General features: G+C 34.2%; 1 protein-coding gene and 1 long non-coding RNA gene across 13 annotated transcripts in view; one reads left to right on the top strand and one right to left on the bottom strand.

Annotated features, from left to right (window-relative positions):
* Positions 1-9,354, top strand: part of LOC122218590 — a 68,881-nt gene extending 59,527 nt beyond the window's left edge. The window contains exon 3 of the long non-coding RNA XR_006202020.1: positions 8,842-9,354. This is a non-coding gene — a long non-coding RNA (uncharacterized LOC122218590). The remainder of the gene's footprint in view (positions 1-8,841) is intronic.
* LCORL (ligand dependent nuclear receptor corepressor like) overlaps positions 1-21,818 on the bottom strand; it is a 167,118-nt gene that overhangs the window by 67,968 nt on the left and 77,332 nt on the right. The window lies entirely within an intron of this gene.

The following is a 21,818-nucleotide window of genomic DNA, read 5'->3' as shown; positions in this document are numbered from 1 at the left end:
AGTACACTAAAACCCACTAAATTGTATACTTTTAAAATAGTTAATTTTATAATATGTGGATTATATCTCAATTAAAAAAAAAACAGAAAGGAATAACTCAGAAAGTGGAACATGACAGATCCAAGTCATAAAGAATCATTCTTAGGCCTTAAGATCAAAACAAGTTCCAACTTTTGCCCAGCTGGATTTCAGAATTGCTATGAATAGTGACCTCCATGTGCGCCCCATTTCCCCAATTCTGAAGAGTGTTTACAACAGTTATCCTATGCCTGTCCCACCACTGTTTGTTGGGTGTGTGTGGGCAGGTAACTTGCCTTTTTACTTAAAAACAAAAAAGCACTCCACTTTTTAAAAAAATTGTTTATTCATTTTTTGGAGAGAGAGACCACGAGTGGGTGGAGGGGCAGAGAGAGAGACACAAAGAATCTGAAGTAGGCTCCAGGCTCTGAGCTGTCAGGACAAAGCCCAACTCGGGGATCGAAACCATGAACCTCAAGATGACCTGAGCCGAAGTCGGTCGCTTAACCAACTGAGACACCCAGGTGCCCCTTAAAGGTCTATAGAACAAGAGGAACTACATTTGAAGCACTGTACTTAAAGAGCTATACCCAAAGAACCCTGCTTGCACCTGGAACTAAATCAGATCACGAGATAATATGGTAGTAACGGTAAGATTTTTGGAGGTCTTGGGCAAAGATGAGTATATTTTGCAAATAGAGAGAGACGTGAATCACTGGGGACCTAAAGATTTTAACTTCCTTGTATTCACACCTTTGTTTATCACACACTGATAGGTAGCATTATTTACCTAAGAGGAATAGCTGCTCTTGAAAGCAATCTAAGAATATTGATTGTGTTGTCTCAATTATGAGATCATGAATGTGGAAAATATGTCACTAATCCAAAAAAAATTTTTAAAGGCCAGGATGGTGGCATTTTTGTATGCTTTCCCCATCTCCATTTCCCTTCTCTTCATTTTGATAGCTATATTAACAACAGTTAACACCGATTTAGCACTTATAGAACTGACATATATTGATATCATTTAATGACAAGTATCATATCAGTGCAAATAATGATATAGTTAAAAGGGAAGCAAAGTCCTATGGAATCATTTATGGTACACAGTTTTTGCCCTTGCTTTTTATTTTTTCCCAATTTTTTTCTTCTAAACATTTCAATCTACAGAAAAGTTACAATGTACTTCCACAAAATTTTACCTCTATAAATTCAACAACTGTTGACATTTTTTTTTATCATTTGATTTACATATGCACAGGTTATTTAGGGGAGAAGCATTTGAAGATATTATGAATACTTAATATGAAATACTTGAGTAATAAAGAACACTACAATACATAACTATAATGCCTTATCCCTTTCAATAAATTTAACAAAGTGTAATGCCCTCAGCTTTCCAAATTACGTCCTTTATAGCCTTTTTTCTTCCTGATTTCAGTATGCAATCAAGAACTTCATGTTCTAGGGGAGGCTGGGTGGCTTGGTCAGTTGAGCATCCGACTCCTGCTTGGAATTCTCTCTCTCCCTCTCTTTCTACCCCTTCTCTACTCACACATGCACTCGCTGGCTCTCAATAAATAAATAAATAAGACTTAAAAAAAAAAAAAAAAGAACTACATGTTCTATTTGACTATCATGTGTCCCCAGTCTTTTCTCCTGCCTTGTTGTTGTTGTTGCTGTTGTTGTTGTTGTTGTTGTTGTTGTTGTTACTTTCATGCCATTTAGTTTATAACACGTTCCACAATCTGGGTTACATTCCTCACAATTTAGATTCAGATTAATCTTTTTTTTTTTTTTTTTTTTTACAGGAATAATATCATAGGTGATATTCCTGCTTGGTGTTATTTTATCATTTGGTCCCCATATCAGTGATGTCATTGATGTCTTGCTTGGTGATATCCAACAAATCTCTCCATTGTGAAGTTACCTTTTCTCCTTTGTAATTAGCAATCTGTGGAGTAATACTTTAATGTGACTATTCTGTTTCCCAACATTCTATATTCAATTGTTTTAGCATCAATTGATGATTCCTGCCAGAATCAATTGTTACACTAAGTGATTGCAAAATGATAATTTTTAATTCCATTATTCATTCTCTTTTATGTAGCATTATTTTTAAAAAGTGTCTTCTCTTCTGTGACCCTTATCTTTTGTTTTGTTTGTTTTTACCAGTATGGACTCATGGATTGTTTCCTGTTCTCCAATGTTATCATCCATGCCATCACTATTCATTTTAATATACAACCTGTTCCAAATTTAGCCAAAGGAAACCCCTTCAAGTTGGTCCTGTATCCTTTTGATGTATCACTTATTTGTGGGGACTTGGTGTTTGGCATAAAAGAAGATACTCCATGTCCACTTTCTACTTTTCCTGTCTCTGACTTAGAATCAACCAATATTGCAAATATACTAATTTTTCCTTTTTGTGGTAGAGAGTGCTATTTAGACATCAAGATCTGGATGTTAAGTGTGGTCACTGCTACTTGTGGTGTCACTGCTTCTAGAATCTTACAGTAGGCAAAGCTAATAAGTACTATACATATATGGATTATATATTTGAATCATGAATTCTCAGATACCTCTAATAACACAGGACTGTTCTTTTTCTTCCCTCATTTAGTATTTCTATTCCTTTCTCTGACAGTAAAGACTCTCGGAATTACTATACCAATACCACCACTGAAAAATGTTTATCCTTAAAATATGTCCCACTGAGATTAAAGTCAGACTGCTAGGTTAATTATTTGAATTAATGTTTTTCCTCTGTTCTGTATTATCAATATGGTATACAGTTAGGTGTATTTGCTTTTTTTGTAGTAGTTGGTACTCAATCACAGGGTTCCCTCCCCCATCCTTGCTGATTTTATTTTTTTAATGTAAAAAATTAACATGTTTCAAAAACAAAACTATACAAGATAGGCTTTACTTATTTTCCTTTATTTTCCACCACTCCCAAAGTAATCAATTTCATTAGTTTCTAGTTTATCCTTTTGTTTTTGCATAAAAATAAACAGATTAATATATTCTTCCCTCTTACTTCTTAAAAGTGAATATGTTACATACAATATGTGGTATATTTTTTCTTTTAAAAATATATACCCAGAGAATTAATCTTTTTTTTTTTTTTTTTTTTTTTGAGAGAGAGAGAGGGAAAGCACATGCACGAGTGTAAGCAGGGGAGCATCAGAGGGAGAGGGAGAGAGAATCTCAGGCAGGCTCCGTGCTCAGCACAGAGCCCACCTTGCATGACCCTGAGATCATGACCTGAGGCAAAACCAAGAGTTGGCTCCTCAACAGGTGCCCCTGGGTGCCCCTGGGAATTAATCATTCTTATCAGTTCAGGGACGTTCTTCATTCTCTAGCTCTATGTCTATCTAGCCACTATATGTTTCTACCACAGAATAGTCAACATGTGGATGGCATGTAACTGATTTCTAATACGTCACTATTATAAAACACTGAAATGAAGAATTTTGTGCATATTGTCAAACAAATATGTTCAGGTAAATTCTAAAAAGTGGGATTACTGGAATAAAGGGTAAATTCGTATGTAGTTTTTTTTTTTTTTTTTTTTTTTTTGAGAGACAGAGAGAGAGAGAGAGAGAGAGAGAGCGCGCATGCAAACGTGTGTGTGAGCAAGGGAGGGGCAGAGGGAGAGAGTAAGAATCTTAAACAGGCTCCCTGTCCAGCACTGAGTCCCATGCGTGGCTTGGTCTCACGACTGTGAGGTCATGACCAGAGTCAAAATCAAGAGTCAGATGCTTAAGTGACTCACCCACTCAGGCGCCCACATATGTAGTTTTAATAGATATTGCCTAATACTGTTTGTAGGAAGTGTATCATTTTGTGCTTCCCATGTCAACGGATAAAAGTGATTGTTTCATAGGTTCCCTAACAGAGTGCTGTAAGACTTTTGAATTTTGGCCAATCTAACAGAAGAGAAATGGTAACTCACTATTGTTTTAATTTGCAGTTCTATTATAAATTCAAGGGCCATTTGAATGTCTTATTTTTCTGTGTGTAATACTCTGCTCATGCCTTTGGTCAAATTTCTATTGGGTGTGTGGTCTTTCTTTCCCCCCTCTTAATTTAAAAAACTTACTTATGTAATAGGGAGATTAACTCTTTGTGACACATTTTGCAAATATTTTCTCTGTCTTTTTTTTAAATTCTTTTTTACTTCATTAAAAAAAATTTTTTAATGTTTATTTGTGTGAGAAAGAGTGTGTGAGAAAGAGAAAGAGAGAGAATGCACGAGCAGTGGAGGGGCAGAGAGAGAGGGAAACACAGACTTCAAAGCAACTTCCAGTCTCTGAGCTATCAGCACAGATCCCAATGCAGGGCTTGAACTCGTAAACTGGGAGATCATGACCTGAGCTGAAGTTGGACACTTAACTGACTGAGCCACCCAGGCACCCCTGTCTTTGTCTTTCAACTTTGACTATGGAGCTTTCTTCCTGGGTAAATTATTTTTTTCTTTCTTAATATAAATGACTCTTAAATGTAGTCAGTATTTTATTTTATGACATCCGGACTTTAAGTAATAGATAGAAATCCTTTGCCCTTCATCCAGGTTATAATAGAATTAATGGATCCTTTCTTACAGTATAAAATGGTTATTTTATATTTAAATCTCTTATATCTTGTTTTTAGAAAAAGGGAGTTGGGGAGGGGAGCAGAAGGGAGAGGGGGAGAGAAGGGGGGGGAGAGAGAGAGAGAGAGAGAGAGAGAGAGAGAGAGAGAGAGGATATTAAGCAAGCTTGCACATTCAGCACAGAGCCCAATGTGAGGCCTGATCCCATGACCCTGGGATTATGACCTGAGCCAAAATCAAGAATTGGATGCTCAACCAACTGAGCCACCCAGGCACGCCAAAGACACTTTAACAACTGCTGCTCAACAGTGTACTGGAGGTTCCAGTTAGAGAAATTGACAAAATAGGCAAAAAAAATAGGCAAAAAAAAAAAGAAAAGGAAAGAAAGAAAGAAAGAAAGAAAGAAAGAAAGAAAGAAAGAAAGAAAGAAAATAGAAAAATAAAGGACATACAAGCTGGGAAGGAAGAGCTGAAACAATGTCTCTTCACAGATGGCGTGATCCTATACAGAGTAAATCCCAAAGAATTCACACACAAAAAAACTACAAGAGTTAAAAAGTGAATGCAGCAAAGTTGAATACCAAATCAAATAAACACACAAGAAACCCAATTGAGTTTCTATACAAAAATCAATGAACCATCCAAAATGGAAATTTAGAAAACAGTACCATTTACAAAGGATCCAAATACATAAGAATATATTTAACAAAGAAAAACAAAGACTTATACCTGGAAAACTTCAAAACACTTTTGAAAAAAATTAAAGATGACCTGAATAAACAAAAAGACATCAAGTCTGTGAATTGGAAGACTTAACATTATTAAGATGGCAACACTGGGACACCTGGGTGGCTCAGTTGGTTGGGTGTCCCACTTAGGCTCAGGTCATGATCTCACAGCTTGCGGGTTTGAGCCCCGCTTCGGACTCTGTGCTGACAGCTCAGAGCCTGGAGCCTGCTTCGGATTCTGTGTCTCTCTCTCTCTCTCTCTGCCCCTCCCCCACTTGTGCGCGCTCTCTCAAAAATAATAAACATTTTTAAAAAATTTAAAAAAAAAGATGGCAATACTATCCAGTGCCATCTACATACTCAATGCAATAAAATGTATTCAACTATACATGAAGTATGGATCTAATTTTATCTTTTTCCAGTTGGTTTTCAAGCTGTCCTAAGACCATTTATTAAACAGTCCATCATTTCCCCCACTATTTGTAAAGACATTTGCATCATATGAACTTCCTTGGGTATTTGGGTCTATTTCTCAACAAGATTGCTTGTCCATTCAGGTGATAGGACTACAATTTTAATTATACAGGTTTTAATGCTTGGAAGACACAGTGCCAGCACTTAAAAAATATATATATTCTTGTATATTTATATTCCATATGTTAGCTTCAAGGAAAGATGGGGTGTTGGGAGGGGAAGAGAACTTTCTAAAGGAATCATATGAAATTTATTAATTTAGGGAAAAATGAAATTATTTGGGTTTATTGCAAAGCATTTTGTCTTTTTTTTTTTTGCTATTGTAAATGGTATTATATCATCTGATTATATGTATATAAAACCCACTGATTGTTCATTTTATGTATCGTGACACTGTACTGAATTGTTTTACTGTCTGAGTTAGTATTATCATTACTCTTGGTTTTCTATTATCATTTGCAAAGAGAACTAGTTGTATTTCTTCTTTACCAATTTGTAGAAATCTAAAGCAGTTCTCTCTTGTCTAATTGTCCACACCTCTAATACAATGTTAAATACATAGTTGAGACTGAGAACAGTCCTGTCTTGTTCCAATTTAATGGGAATGCTAACACTGTTTCCACACTAAATATTACGCTGTATTTAAACTAGGGTATATACACTGAGATACCACCTCACACCAGTCAGAGTGGCTAAAATGAACAAATCAGGAAACAACAGATGCTGGCGATGATGTGGAGAAACGGCAACCCTCTTGCACTGTTGGTGAAAATGCAAATTGGTGCAGCCGCTCTGGAACAGTGTACAGGTTCCTCAAAAAATTAAAAACCGAACTACCCTACGGCCCAGCAATGGCACTACTAGGAATTTATCCAAGGGATACAGGAGTGCTGGTTCTCATAGGGGCACATGTATTCCAATATTTATAGCAGCACTTTCAACAATAGCCAAATTATGGGAAGAGCCTAAATGCCCATCAACAGATGAATGGATAAAGAAGATGTGGTTTATATATGCAATGGAATACTACTTGGCAATGAGAAAGAATGAAATCATGCCATTTGCAGCAACATGGATGGAACTGGAAGGTATTATGCTGAATAAAATAAGTCAGTCAGAAAAGGACAGATATCATGTTTTCACTCTATATGGATCTTGAGAAACTTAACAGAAGACCATGGGGGAAGGGAAGGGGGAAAAAATAGTTACCAACAGAGAGGGAGGGAGGCAAACCATAAGAGACTCTTAATACAGAGAACAAACTGAGGGTGGGTAGGGGGTGGGGGAGAGGGGAAAATGGGTGATGGGCACTGAGGAAGGCACTTGTTGGGATGACCACTGGGTGTTGTATGTAAGTGATGAACCATGGGAATCTACCCCAAAAATGAAGAACATACTTTACACACTATATATTAGCCAATTTGGCAACAAATTATATTTAAAAAAATAAAAAATAAATAAAACTAGGGTATATGTGTTTTATTTAAGAAATATGCATCAACTCCTTTTTTATTATTTTTATCATGAACACAGGTTGCATTCTGCCAAAGGTCTTACCAGCATCAGTGGAGATGAACTTTATTTTTTGTTCCTTCTTAGATTAATAGGTTATTTATATTAATAGATTTCCTAAAATGGAACCATTCCTGCATTATTGGAACACATCTCATTGGATCATGGAGTATTATTTTCTTACTGTAGCATAGAATTCTATCTGATGTTTTTGTAGTGATGTGAGACTGTTCTGTAGTTGTACAGATGTTAACTATCTTTATGAGATTTTTACATAGATCAACTTCACAGTCATGTTAAAATAATTAGAGTACTTTCTTTTTTTATGTTCTGGAAAAATTTATAGAGCATTGAAATTGGCTAATCTTAGGTTTGGTAAAATAAAATTTTCAAATCTTCTGGGCTTGGTGCTTTTGTTTGTTTGTTTTTTTAAAGAATGCTGCCATCATCATCATTATTATTTTAGAGACAGCAAGCATGTGAGTGGGGTGGAGAAAGAAAGACAGAATCTTAAGCAGACTCCACATCAATGCAGGGCTTGATCTCACACCCCTGAGATCATGACCTGAGCTGAAATCAAGAGTCAGACATTTAACCAACTGAGTCATCCAGGTGCACCACTGTTGAACTTTTTGATACATTTTCTAACTTAAAAAGAAAAAAAAAAAAAAAAAAAAAGAGGCTTGTTTAAGCTTTCTATCTCCTCTGAAAGAAATCTATTTATCTCTTCTGAGATAAGAATTCTGGTAAACTGGATTTTCCTATGTAATTACCCATTTCATCTACATTGTAGAAAATAGAATCAACAATTTTGTTTTCTTCCCTTACACCTTAAAGTTAAGAGAATATTTATACTGTAGTGGACAGGACTTTAAAATTTTTTGTTATTTAGTTCTATCTTTATAGTATGATAGAAAACCTTTTTATGTGTTCCTTCTGATTTATAGAACTATTTTAGGATTCTTTTTGACTTAGTATATCAATTTTTTGGTGAACATTCTCTGTACACTGGAGAAGAAAGTATATTATATGCTATCTAGGATAGAGTTCAATACATACCCACAAACTATCCCTTACTATTCTTTTAGGTCTTCTGTACCTTTATTTTAAATTCACTTCACCTATCTTGGACTAAATACTCCCATATGTTTGTTCTTTTCTCTGAATTTTCTGTAAGTTTCTGCTTTATGAAGATGTTTGCTATGTTATTTGGTACTTAGATACTCATGTTATGATCTTTAATAAAGTCTTTTGTCCTCAAGTTAAGACCACCAATGTAATCTGGTATGTAACAGAAATATTTTGAGAACTTCGTATTTAATCACACAAAATATTTTTTAAAATGTCTAGCCCAAGGATTAAAATTTCATAAATTGAAAAAAAATTATTCCTTCATCAAGGACACTCTTAAGTGTAATGGTCCTTTTTTTACTATAATGTGTGTGGTACTGAAGAACCCAAGTTTTGCCTCCCTCCCTCTCTGTTTGTAACTATTTTTTTTCCCTTCCACAGAGCCTGCTACTAGCTTGATTCATGCTAAGGATCCAGCAATTTATGCAACGTTGTTTTTGTATCATCAGTGGAGATGTCAACAGAGCAAAGTGGCAAATAACAACTTAGAATTATTTAAAAAAAAAAAAAAAAGTTTTGACCTTGCAGATTCCTTGAATGAGTCTCAGGGACCCCAGGGTTCCATGCATCACACTTGGAGAACCATCACTCTACAAAAACCCAATACATTTTTATCCCATAATAAATAGTATACTGGAAGGCAATATACAAGACTGGATGGAAGTACATCTTTGTGGTCAGATACACCTGGAAGCAAATTTAAGCTGTGTTGATTACAGGCTGTGAAACTTTGGGCAAGTAACTTTAGAAGCCATAATTTCATTATCTGTAAAGTGATTCTACTAACAGCATCTAAAGGAATTGCTTCAAGGATTAAATGAACGAATATATAGTGTATATCCAGTGCCTATCACATAGATCTCAAAAAGCATTAGCTTTTTTAAATTATTTAATTAAAATTATTATTTAATTATTTAATTTTTATATAATACATCTATTTTCTAATAATCGCTATCAGGAGAAGAAAAAAATCAAAGATAGTAATTTGGGTAGTTTCTCTAAATCAAAAGTTTAAAAAATAAGCAAAACCTATGAAGCATTAAATTCCTAAAATTTTAGAATATAAGATTTCAGATACTGGCTGTGACATTTTAATTTTAAAGACTTTTTAAAATATTGACCTTTTAACCTTGTCTGTCTTCTCTATCTTTGCATTCTATTTCACTAATTTTGTTAACATCTTCATTTGCCTTTGTCCAACTTATTTAGGATTACCCTTTTTGTTTTAACTCCTTCAGTTAGATATATGGTTCACCCATTAATTTTTTTTCCTAGTATAAGAATTTAAGTTTATAAATTTCCTTTTACCAAATCAGCTTGTCCAATAAGTTTGCAAATATCTTTTGAATATCATCCAGAGCTAAATATATCCTAATAGGTATTAGTTCTTCTTTATCCCCTGAATTACTTAGGAATGTCTTAAAATTTATATATATATGTATATATATATATATATATATATATATATATACATATATATATTTGTTTAAAGTTATCTTTTTGTTACTGATTGCCATCTTAATTGAACTGTATCAAGGAATATGGTCTGTATGATATCAGTTTTACTTGTGGATAATTTCTTAATGTACAGAATGCAGTCAATTTTTATAAAATTTCAAGTACACTTAAAAAATGTTTACAATGTTTTCTCTGTCTACCAACTTGATGATGGTTGGGTTCAGGGTTCTATATATGGCTAGTAGCTCAAACTTGTTAACTATGTTGTTCAAATATTCTTTCTTCTCATTAGTTTTAAGTCTGTTTGACCTAAGACAAACTTTCCCTCTATGATGTTCTTATATATTTAATAACTTCATCTTTTCAAGCTATGTTATTCTGGTATACATACTCATAATTGAACAATACCTTTTATCATCATATAAAACTCCTATTAATTTTTAATACTGCTCTTTGACTTTATAAATCATTATATTTGATGTTAATATGTTGTTACATGTATCTGGTCAGGCTATCACCTTTTCAAGGACCTTTTATGAAAAACATATAGGTGGATTTGAATTTTTATTCTACCTGATCACCTGATTTAATTAGAGAGCTCATACTCTCTTTAGATAACTAATATTTCCATTTATTTCTATTTTTTGCTTTTAAAGGCCCCAGTTTTTCTTTTGAAATTATTTTTTTCCGTATGATTTCCTCTCTTCGATTATTGCTTTGAAACTAGTATCTCTAGATCTATTATTACTTAGCCCAGAAATTTTCACATGCATATTTTCCCTTCTCAAAGCCTAAAGTCATTAAATATATCTGACCTATTAAAAGCTCTGTACAATGCTTTACTGTCACACCACTCTAGGCTTACATGTTCTCATTGTCAGGTATTACAGCATCTTTAATGCCACAGGTAAATATTACTTTTATTATTTTATGCAATTAGGTTTTCTTGAGATTAACTTCAATGATTATCAATTTTTAATTTCATTCCTCTTTGCATCTCAGACTTTCTTTCCAAGATTGTTTTGTTTCTTCCTCAAGTATAAACCTGAGGCTTTTTTGTTTTGTTTTTCTGTACTTTTTAATGGTTTTTTTTTTTTTTTTTAATGAGAGCAAGCGTGAGTGGGGGAGGAGCAGAGAGAGAGAGGGAGATAGAGGATCTAAAGCAGGCTCTGCACTGACAGCAGAGAGCCCAATGCAGGGCTCGAACTCAGGAACCATGAGATCATGACCTGAGCTGATGTCCGAGGCTCAACCGATAGCGCCACACAGGCGCCCCTGTTGTGTTTTGTTTTTAAAGAGGAAGTCTGTTAAAAGTAAAGCCTCTATTTTCTTTTTAACCTGCAAATAAATCTGTTCCTTGAAAGACCTTTTACCAGAATATAAAATGCTAAATTGATAGCCATTTTCTTTTGTAGGGGATCATTTTGCTTAGAAATCAGCTGTCAGTCTATGTTTGTAAGTAGTCCTTTAGTTCTAGCTGTTTTCAAGATTTTCTCTTTTTCTTTGGTCTTGTTTTCCTTTCTTTCTTCTTTCTTTCTTTCTTTCTTTCTTTCTTTCTTTCTTTCTTTCTTTCTTTTCTTTCTTTCTTTCTTTCATTAAGTTTATTCATTTTGAGAGAGAGAGCATGCAAGCGGGAAAAGGGCAGAAAAAGAAGGAGACAGGGAGAGAAAGAATCCCAAGCAGGCTCCAATGCTGTCAGCACAGAGCCCCACGCAGGGCTTGAACTCACAAACTGAGATCATGACCTGAGCCGAAATCAAGAGCTGGCTGCTTAACCAGCTGGGCCACCCAGGCGCCCTAATCTTCAGTCTTCTTTAGGTCTGATGTGAATTTATTTCCTTTCATCCTGTTAGGTAACACTAGCATCCCTGAATATAATGATTCATATAAATTCTAAAAAATTCTTAGGCAGTATCTTTTTGAATACTGACCCTATTAAATTCTATTTATAATCTCCACCCAAAACTCTGATTAGACTAACAACAGTTCATCTCACTATATCCTCCATGTCTCTCTTAGCATCTTCCACATTTTTCATGTCTTTGCTGCATTGTTTTTTGTGGCTTCTTCAGATCTTCCCAATTATCAATTACCCTCACTATATATAACTGGCTGTTTAAAACTCTCATTAAATTTTTAATTTCTATTATTTCACTCTTCACTTTTAGATATTCTATTTGGTTATTTTTTCATATATGTTGGATAGTTTTGATAGTCTCTTTTACTCATGTTTTTAATTTTTAACTTCGTATTTCTTTAAATAAAGTATACTCTTTTTATATTTTTATCTTTTAATTACAAAATCCACAGTTTCTGAAGGCTTGGTCCTATTTTTTTACTGTTTTTGCCAATTACTGCAAACAATGACTTGTTTACTTGTGTGTTTTATGATTTGTTTATTTTGCGAGGAATGATTTCATTTTTAAAATAACTTCATATTGAGACTGTTTAGAGATTTAAGTTTTGGATATGTTGTTAGAGTCTGTGCCTTTGGTTCTTCCAGGTGCCTGGAGGAGCTACCAAACCAAGATAATTAAAAAAAAAAATTTTTTTTAATGCAGTAAAACACACATAAAATTTGCCATCCTAACAATTTCTTTTATAATTTTTTTGAGAGGGAGTGCAGGGATGTCAGCGGGAGAGGGGCAGAGGGAGAGAGAGAATCCCAAGCAGGCTCTGCACTAACTGCAGATGTGGGGCTCGAACTCATGAACCATGAGATCATGACCCGAACTGAAATCAAGAGTCGGACACTTAACTGACAGCCACCCAGGCGCCCGTACATCCTAACAACTTAAAATGTACAGTCCAGTGGTATTACATACATTCACAATGTTGTGCAACCATCACCACCATCCATCTCCATACCTCTTTTCATCTCATAAAACGAAAACTCCACACCCATTAAACAACCACTCATTACTCCCCTTTACCCCTGGCAACCAAGACTCTACTTTCTATGATTTTGACTACTCCAAGTACTTCCTATAAGCAGAAGCATACAGTATGTGTCTTTCTGTGACCAGCTTATTTTACTTGGTGTAATGTCCTCAAGGTTCCTCCATGTTACACCATCTGTCAGAATTTCCTTCCTTTTCAGACTAAATAATATTCCATTATATGTATACACCAAATTTGCTTATCCATTCATCTGTCCATGGATACTTGAGTTGTTTCTAACCCAGGATGATTTTAAATTAAATTCTAGAATTATGAATTAGTATGAATTCAGATTCCTAAACCCTGTGTCAAATAGTCAATGGCTCTAGTCAAGGAGATTTTCTCCTTTGGGATACAGATATATGTTTTTATTTTCTATCTACTTTAACTTTTGTTTTTCAGTCTAGTATTTTTTACTGTTCCTTAATGAGAGTTTCATATTTCTAGTCTTTTCTACTTCTAGAAACAAATCAGATCAGACAAATTTCCATTCATATGGAATATTCAAAATACCTTTTTTTCAAAATAATTTTAAAATTAGTGGTTTGTTAAATACCAACCATCCACGTGCCTTATTTTTAAAAGACATAACTCATGTAAAGGTTCAAAAGTATCTCTTTAGATAATATAAACACACTAAAGTGACTTATGAAATCTACCTTCAATAATTGGAAGTTAATGATATAGTGAAACACTTAAACTTCCTATGGGACCACTATGAACAGCTCTAACCCTGTGGGAAAAATTTAAAAGTAGAATATAAGCAAAAGACTTAATGATTTTTCAATGGTGTCGTGATCTCATGAAAATTCCTGGAGATTCAGTATTGAATTCTCATAGGAAAAGGTAAAGATGGCTAAATTCTAACAGGAAAACCCTCCTTGGGGCAGTTACTCGCCCTGATAAAAAGTAACTCTGATACCTTTCCGGTAGGTCTCTATGTTCCAATGCAAAATAAGGCCTAAAAAATCTACAACAACAATTAAACTGAAAATCAGATTAAGAAAAAGAATCCATGATATGCTTTCATAATATTTTCTTCCTTAAAAAAAGCCATTCAGTAGATGGTATCAGAGAATAAAAGAGTTGTTTATATTCCATGCCTTTTAAAAAGTTAACATCAACTGGTTCTTTCAGAAGATCAATAAATTTGATAACCCCTAGCTAGAATACCAAGATAGAAAGGGAAGACACAAATTAAAAATACAGAAATATAAAAAAATAAAACATTACAAAAATGTTAAAAAGGGGGTGCCTGGGTGGCTCAGTCAGTTAAGTGTCTGACTTTGGCTCAGGTCATGATCTCATGGTTCGTGGGTTCAAGCCCTGCATCTGGCTCTGTGCTGACAGCTCAGAGCCTGGAGCCTGCTTCAGATTCTGTGTCTCCCTCTCTCTCTGACCCTCTCCCACTCATGCTCGGTCTGTGTCTCTCTCTGTCTCTCTCTCTCTCTCAAGAAAGAAATAAAACATAAAAAAAAATTTCAAAAACAGACATGAAAAAACAGTCATCACTATTTATCTCATGGACATTAAAAGGGTAATAAAGGAATAGGAATACTATGAATAACTTTGTACCCAGAAATTTGATAACCTACATGAAACAGACCAATTCCTTAAAAGACATCATCTACTAAAACACTAACAACAAATGCTTGTGAGGATATGGAAAAACAGGAATTCTCATTCATTGTTGGTGGGAATGTAAAATGGTATAGTCCCACATTGTTGGTGGGAATGTAAAATGGTACAGTCTGGCAGTTTTTTACAAAGCTCGACAGTTTTGCTAAGATCCAGGAATTGCAGTCCTAGGATTTTACCCACATAAGTTGAAAACTTATATCCACATATAAACCTGTGACTGTTTAATAACATCTTTATTTATAATTGCTAAAAACTGGAGGCAACCAAAATGTCCTTCAACAGGTGAATGGATAAACAAACTGTGGTACATCAACAGCATGGAATATCATTCAGTAATGAAAAGAAATCAGCTATCAAGCTACAAACACACAGAGAAACCTTAAATGCAAATTGCTAAATGAAAGGCGTGAATCTAAAAAGTTAGTATCTAAAAAGACTACATGCTATATGATTCCAACTATATGGCATTCTGGAAAAGGCAAAACTACAGAGACAGTAAAAAGATCAGTGTTTGACACAGGCTGCAGGCATGGGGTAAAGGGATGAGTAGGTAGAGTACAGAGGATTTTTAGGGCAATTGTGTATGACACTGTAACAGGTGGATACATGAAACTACATTTGGCAATACCCACACAACTTTACAACACACACAGAGTGAGACTAATATAAACTCTGGGCTTTATCTAATAATAATGTATCAATACTATTTATCAACTGTAATAGATGCACCACACCAGCAAAAGATGATAGATAATAGGGGAAACTGGGTAGAGGGAGGGCAGAATATGGGAACGCTGTATATCTGCTCCATTTGTCTGTAAACCTAAAACTGCTCTAAAAAACAATCAATTTATTTCTTATTACTTATTTATAAATAAATATTTATTGTTAATTTAAAAAAAAAAAACAAAAAATCAGATTAATTGAAACATCTACTTGATGTCACATACTTTTCTTCCTCTAACAAACTATGCAGTAGATGGCACCAGAGTTCCTCTAGAATAAAGAATTATAAGATGTATTGTACTATTCATAATGCTTAGTCTTGATGTTGTTGATACATGCTTTGAGATTGTATTTATTCATTGAATAATATAATTGACATAAAAAAGATGTGTTAGAGACAGCTAAATTTAGGTGCAAATTATATCATCCCAGAAGTAAATAATCATGGAAATCTAGGAATGCGGATCTGAATTATGGAGCAACAGTAATTCTACATTATGGGTAAATAAAAAAGGTGCTATATTAAGCTATTTAAAAACCAAATTCCAACTCACATTTTGACAACAATATAGCACACCCATTTGACACTTCTTGACTAATGGTGAGCAAGTCTCATTAGTAAATTGTCTCTCTCCACAGACTAAAAGCACTCACTAAATATGGCATCAAGGCATTTTAGAATTCATTTTCTCCTCAGACTGGGACAGAAAACAAGCATTATGTCTTTCTAAAAAGCAGAGGGTGAAACCATGTTAATTACCCACGAAGCAACTATTGTCTGTCCACCCCCTGGCATTCAAACTGACATAGTCAATATGCAGTTTTGTGGAGCAAATGAAGTAGATTTGACTTATAAAACACAACCTCTTCTCCCACCTTAATTTATATCATTTTAAAGTGATATTATACAGGAGCCCAGCTATGATGTACTTTACCCACTAGTGGAACCACTGGTACTTTGGTGGGGATAGGAGAGAAGAGATAGAGGGTAAGAAGGAATCAAAGAATTATCTGGATACAATAGTAAAATATATTCTTATTTTTCCAAATTTAGAATTCAATTTTCAGAAACCAAATTATCAACGATGGCAGCATGTGGCTAAAATGGTAACATAAAGAAGTACACTATATTTTAATTATCAATATGGTCTTCTCTACACTGGAGAATTACTGTTTAACATTTATTTCCAAGAAAAAAAATATTACTCAGTGTTCCAATCAAATCAATCAATAGTTTTTGGAACACAGTTTAACTGCAGCTGTGGAACTATAGAAATAGAATGAGATTAAGTCTGAGTACACAGTAACTGAAAACCAATCTTGGAAGTGAATCCTGTGAAAGTCTACTAAACATTACCAGTGAATACAAAATTATGGACACTGATGCACCTCTGATTTTTCCAGAATAAATGTGTTAATCTTATAAGAGTAAACTATCGTCACCTACATCTTGGGAAATATACCTTGGACAATATGTAGCATAGTGACTCTCAATCTTTTATATTAATTCTCTAATTTAATTCAAAGCCATGTCAATAAATTGTATTTTCTGACAAATTTTATGAAGAAACAGTAGTATCAACTTGAATCAAATATAAAGGAGACTTCTGTTTGGCTTACAATCTTATTACAAGTAAATATATGACTTTTACCAACTTTCAGGACCATTAGACTTCAGTCTCCATCAGGCTGAGAGACAAAAATCTAATCCAACCTCATAATTTTATAGAGAAGGAAATGAAAATCCAGAAAGATCAAATCAAGAGACAGTGGCAGGCTTTAGAACTACAGTTTCCTAATCTTCCAAACTACTCTTTACCTAACCACATCGTCTTACTTATAAAAACAGTAAATACAAGTATCACTCCTTATTCAAATTTATTTGGTTCTTGAAATTAAAGAGCAAGTTCAGGTTGCAGTTATTTGAACTTATTTGATTCTGAGTCTTCAATAGAGAGAAATTTATTTGAAAATTTATCTGAATTTATTCAATTCCTGGGGGTTCAAATAAAGAAAATCTATTTTATAAGAAGATGGGGAAGAAAAAAATCCATCCCTTTCCTTTTTGTGCACGTGTTTCTAATTCTATCCCACCAAGTCTCAGGAGTTATAGTCACCGAAATGTCTCTATTATTCTTAGGGTAATATTTAGTTTAATTAGAGAAGAAGACTGTAGTTTCCCCTCAACTCCAAACCTCCCTTCACATGCAATATTATAGAAGGTTCCTAATTACCATGTGCAGAAGTATAGACAATACATTAAGTAGATTAAACTGAACAAATATGTTATAAATCAACATGCTCAGTATGCATGGGTCAATTTACATTATTTTATAATAATCTCATAATTCATTATATAAATTTTATAATCATATATAATTTACATATAGGGTTAAACAATTTCTAAATATGTGATACCCTTTCAATCTCCTTAAACAATTCAGAGGTATTCATCCTTGTTTTAGGTTGGGTCTCTACTCCTCACATGTATTTCTTAATGCCAAATTAACAATGCTGTGGGATAATATTCTAATCATTTTAAAGTTTTTCAAATTTTCCCAACACTCTACTGCAACTGTTTTCCTAGCATGTTGTAACACACTTCCACTACTACATATACTTCAACAAGCTCTAGCATCCATACTATACCAAACAACTAGGAAAAAATATTTAAAAAGGAGCATCTATTAACAATGGAATGTTATCTTCTGGCATCACTGCACTGTATTATCAAGAAAAGATAATTACTCAATATAAAGATTAGTATTAATATATCTAACCGTTTAAGAATTTGTAAGAGAATTTAAGAACATGGTTAACCAAATCTCTCAGATTAAAAAAAAACCCAACACCTGATTTTCATTAATGATTTCATCCTTGCTTTAGCTAAAATCTCTTGCGATAGAAGCAATAAATGGGAAAACCTCACAGACTTAGATTTCCCCTCCCTTTCCTAATCATTCTCCAGGAAAAGATATTAACAAGTATTACACTTATAAGACCAGAGGACAAACAGCAGCACACACTCTTGCCCACTCCATTAAAAGGTATAGCTAAGACATATAAAAAGGAAATTTCTAGGTTGCTATATTAATTTTCAATTTATCCATTGATAAGCCTAGCTATATACTTCTCAAATAAGAAAAAGAACTAAAGACTGACAAAGTGAAACAAAGTCTGGTCTAGTCTTATAATAAAGCATAGAAGCAGCCAGGAGAGTCCTCTGACCTGGGTTTCACATTTACAAATTTGCCACACATTAAAATTTTAATATCATCTTCAAATGAGGTTATATATTTTTATATGACAGGACTAAAAAACAGGCTTTCATCTTAAAACTTCAAATTTCCATCCCTAGAAATTACAAAACAATACTGGATATTACAAATTAATACTTTTTATACACCTAATAATGACACTGTAAATATAATAATTTCATTTCATTTCATAAATGTGTTTAAGGCTTAATTTATTACACAAAACATTTAAAATGCACGATAGATGGTATAGCCCACCTGAAATAAGTAAAGTTGCTAAGCCTCTCTCAACTTTTCAGAGATTCCCCTTTTTATTTTCTTAGTCTTAAGCTTACTTTCATCTGTCTAGTTTCTTTAGCTCCCACATGGAAGATTAAAACTATGTCTTCAACCTCACAAGGCTGGATGGATTAGTAGATACAAAGGCACTTCAACAAGGTTAAAGCCTAGTCAAACACAAGACATTACTAATGACCTGATAAATGACTTGTATCCAGAATGTTTAAGAATATGTACAAATCAATAATAGAGAGTAAATAACCCAAACAAAAAATGGGCAAACGACTTAAATAGATCTTTTAACAAAAGAAAATATACAAACTGCCTATAAGAACTTGAAAAGGCACTCAACATCATTCCCTGATAACTCATAGTTATCAGGGAAATGCGATTTAAAACAAAATGAGATACCATTTCACACCTACTAGATTAGCTAGTTACAAAGACTGGTAACAATCATTGCTAACAGGGATCTGGAGTAACTAGAATTCTTATGCATTTCTGAGTCTGTAAACTGACTAATTTTGGAGAATGGCATAAAAGTTTTCAATGTATTTTGGGGCACCTGGGTGGCTCAGTCTGTTAAGCGGCCGACTTCGGCTCAGGTCTTGATCTCGCGGTCCATGAGTTAAAGCCCTGCATCGGGCTCTGTGCTGACAGCTCAGAGCCTGGAGCCTGTTTCAGATTCTGTGTCTCCCTCTCTCTGACCCTCCCCTGTTCATGCTGTGTCTCTCTCTGTCTCAAAAATAAATAAACGTTAAAAAAAAAAAGTTTTCAATGTATTTTAAAATATACATGACATTATGATCTAGCAATTCTACTCCTGTGTATTTTCCCAAGAGAAATAAAACAGCTCTTCAAACAGTATAACAGTAACATTCATAGCAGCCTTATTAAGAATCCCTAGCTACTTATTAATAACTCCTTTCAGATGAGGTAATAAGAAAGAACAAAGAATCAAAAATGATTCTTGCACTTTAATCCTGAGTGACTGGGAAGGTGTCAATGGCACTAAAAATGGGAAACATAGGAAAAATAGAAGGTTTAACAAGGAATATTAGTTTAGATTCACTGAACTTAAAATTCTTCCCAAATATATACATGACAATGTCTAGAAAATAGCATGGAAGCTAGACAGGGGCTATGGCTCATCTAAACAGAGGTTAAATGTGACACTGGAAAAGGGGATGAGATATGGAAGGGTAAAAAAGAGATATGTATAGGCTTATAAATATACATATGTGTGAATATATAAATTATAAGGACACAGTCTTTAAGGTGTAACATTCGAAGGACAGCATGAAGATCAAATAGTAAGGGAGACAATTCTTAACTCTTTTTTTTTTTTTTTTCAAGGATTCCTTCAGCAATGTGGTCAAAACTATGGGATCCTCGGGGAGCCTGGGTGGCTCAGTCATTTGAGCCTCCGACTTCGGCTCAGGTCATGATCTTACAGTTCCTGAGTTCGGCCCTGCATGAGGCCAGCCCTGCATGGGACAAAGCGGAGCCTGCTTTGGATCCTCTGTCGGGCTGTCTCTGCCCCTCCTCCACTCACACTCTGGTTCTCAAATGTAATTTAAAAAAAAAAAAAAAAAGGAACAATTACGGGATCCTTCTCAATCATGTTTTAAAAGCACAAATATAGGGGCACCTGGGTGGCTCAGTCAGTTGACTGACTTCAGCTCAGGTCATGATCTCACGGTTTGTAAGTTCGAGACCCACAGCCGGCTCTGTACTGACAGCTCAAAGCCTGGAGCCTGCTTCCAATTCTGTGTCTCCCCCTCTCTCAGTCCCTCTCCCCTCATGTTCTGTCTCTTTCTCTCAAAAATAAATAAATGTTAAAAAAAATTTTTTAAAGCACAAATATATAAGATTATAAAAGAAACCAACTATAATGAAATTATAACTGTCAAAAAATGTTTACATTGAAATATTGTTATATATGTTTTTCTTAATACATTAAAATATAAGATTTAGTAGTAAATCTAATATCTACCATAATTTCAAAGTAGTGAGAATTATAAACAATAATTTATATGACACAAAATAGCTATTATTTTAATTCCTGGAACAGGTATTATTACTACTACTGTTGTTTGTTGTCAACATTTATATTTGAAGGAAATATTTAATTTCAGGTAGGAGTTAGTGAAAATAAAGACGTCATTTTTTTTTTTCATGAAATCTTATCCATGAACTTTTAGAGGAGTATCCCAGGTTAAGAACCTCTGAGTTAGGAAGTAAAATTAAAGAGACATAAAACCTTGATGAGATGGTATCATGGAAATTATAGTAGCAAAATAGCAAATGCTATTTTTAACGTGCAGCGAAAAAATCTTGTACCCACAGCTTCTGCTTCATTTCTTACAATTGTGAAGTAGAATAAGAAAGATCAGAGAATGGTATGTTAAGCAAAGTAAGGTAGAAAAGGTTCGGAGGTTTCTGAATATTTTGAGTAAAATAAATCATAACTGTATTTAAACTAATTTTAAAATATATATCCCCATTAGGAATCACCTGATAAACCACCATAACCACAGACTGCCAATACAATAATCATTCTATGTACCAGACAATCCACTCCCATCCTGCTTCATCCAGCTTCCGTTTCTCACAAAATCTACTGATAAATTCTATCATGCAAGCCAGGGTCAGAACAGATGAATAATAATGTCATAAGTCTTTTCAGCTGGCCTAACTGCTACCCTAGGGATATGAAACATTTCATTATGATACTGAACAGGAGGGGTAAACCATTTTCTTCTTATAGGGATGCAGTCACACAAGCTATTCTAGGTACATTATCTTAATGCTCATATTTCTTGACATAATAGTCTGTATGGTAGTAAAAAATTGATGAGAAATTATTTGGAATGCTGACTCATTTCTCATGATAGGTTGCTTTTTTTTCTGCCTCTCAGCAGCTATGGTACTTGCTATTAAGTAGTATCAATCTCTAACCCAATAAAGTACTTGTTTAGGTAATACCTTATTCCTCCATAGCCACGTACAACAGAGCTTAGAAGTCACTGTCCAGAGGCTGCTGTGGAAGAATTA

The sequence above is a fragment of the Panthera leo genome, chromosome B1 (assembly GCF_018350215.1).
Source record: "Panthera leo isolate Ple1 chromosome B1, P.leo_Ple1_pat1.1, whole genome shotgun sequence".
NCBI lineage: Eukaryota > Metazoa > Chordata > Mammalia > Carnivora > Felidae > Panthera > Panthera leo.
This window is presented reverse-complemented; position numbering and strand designations above follow the sequence as displayed.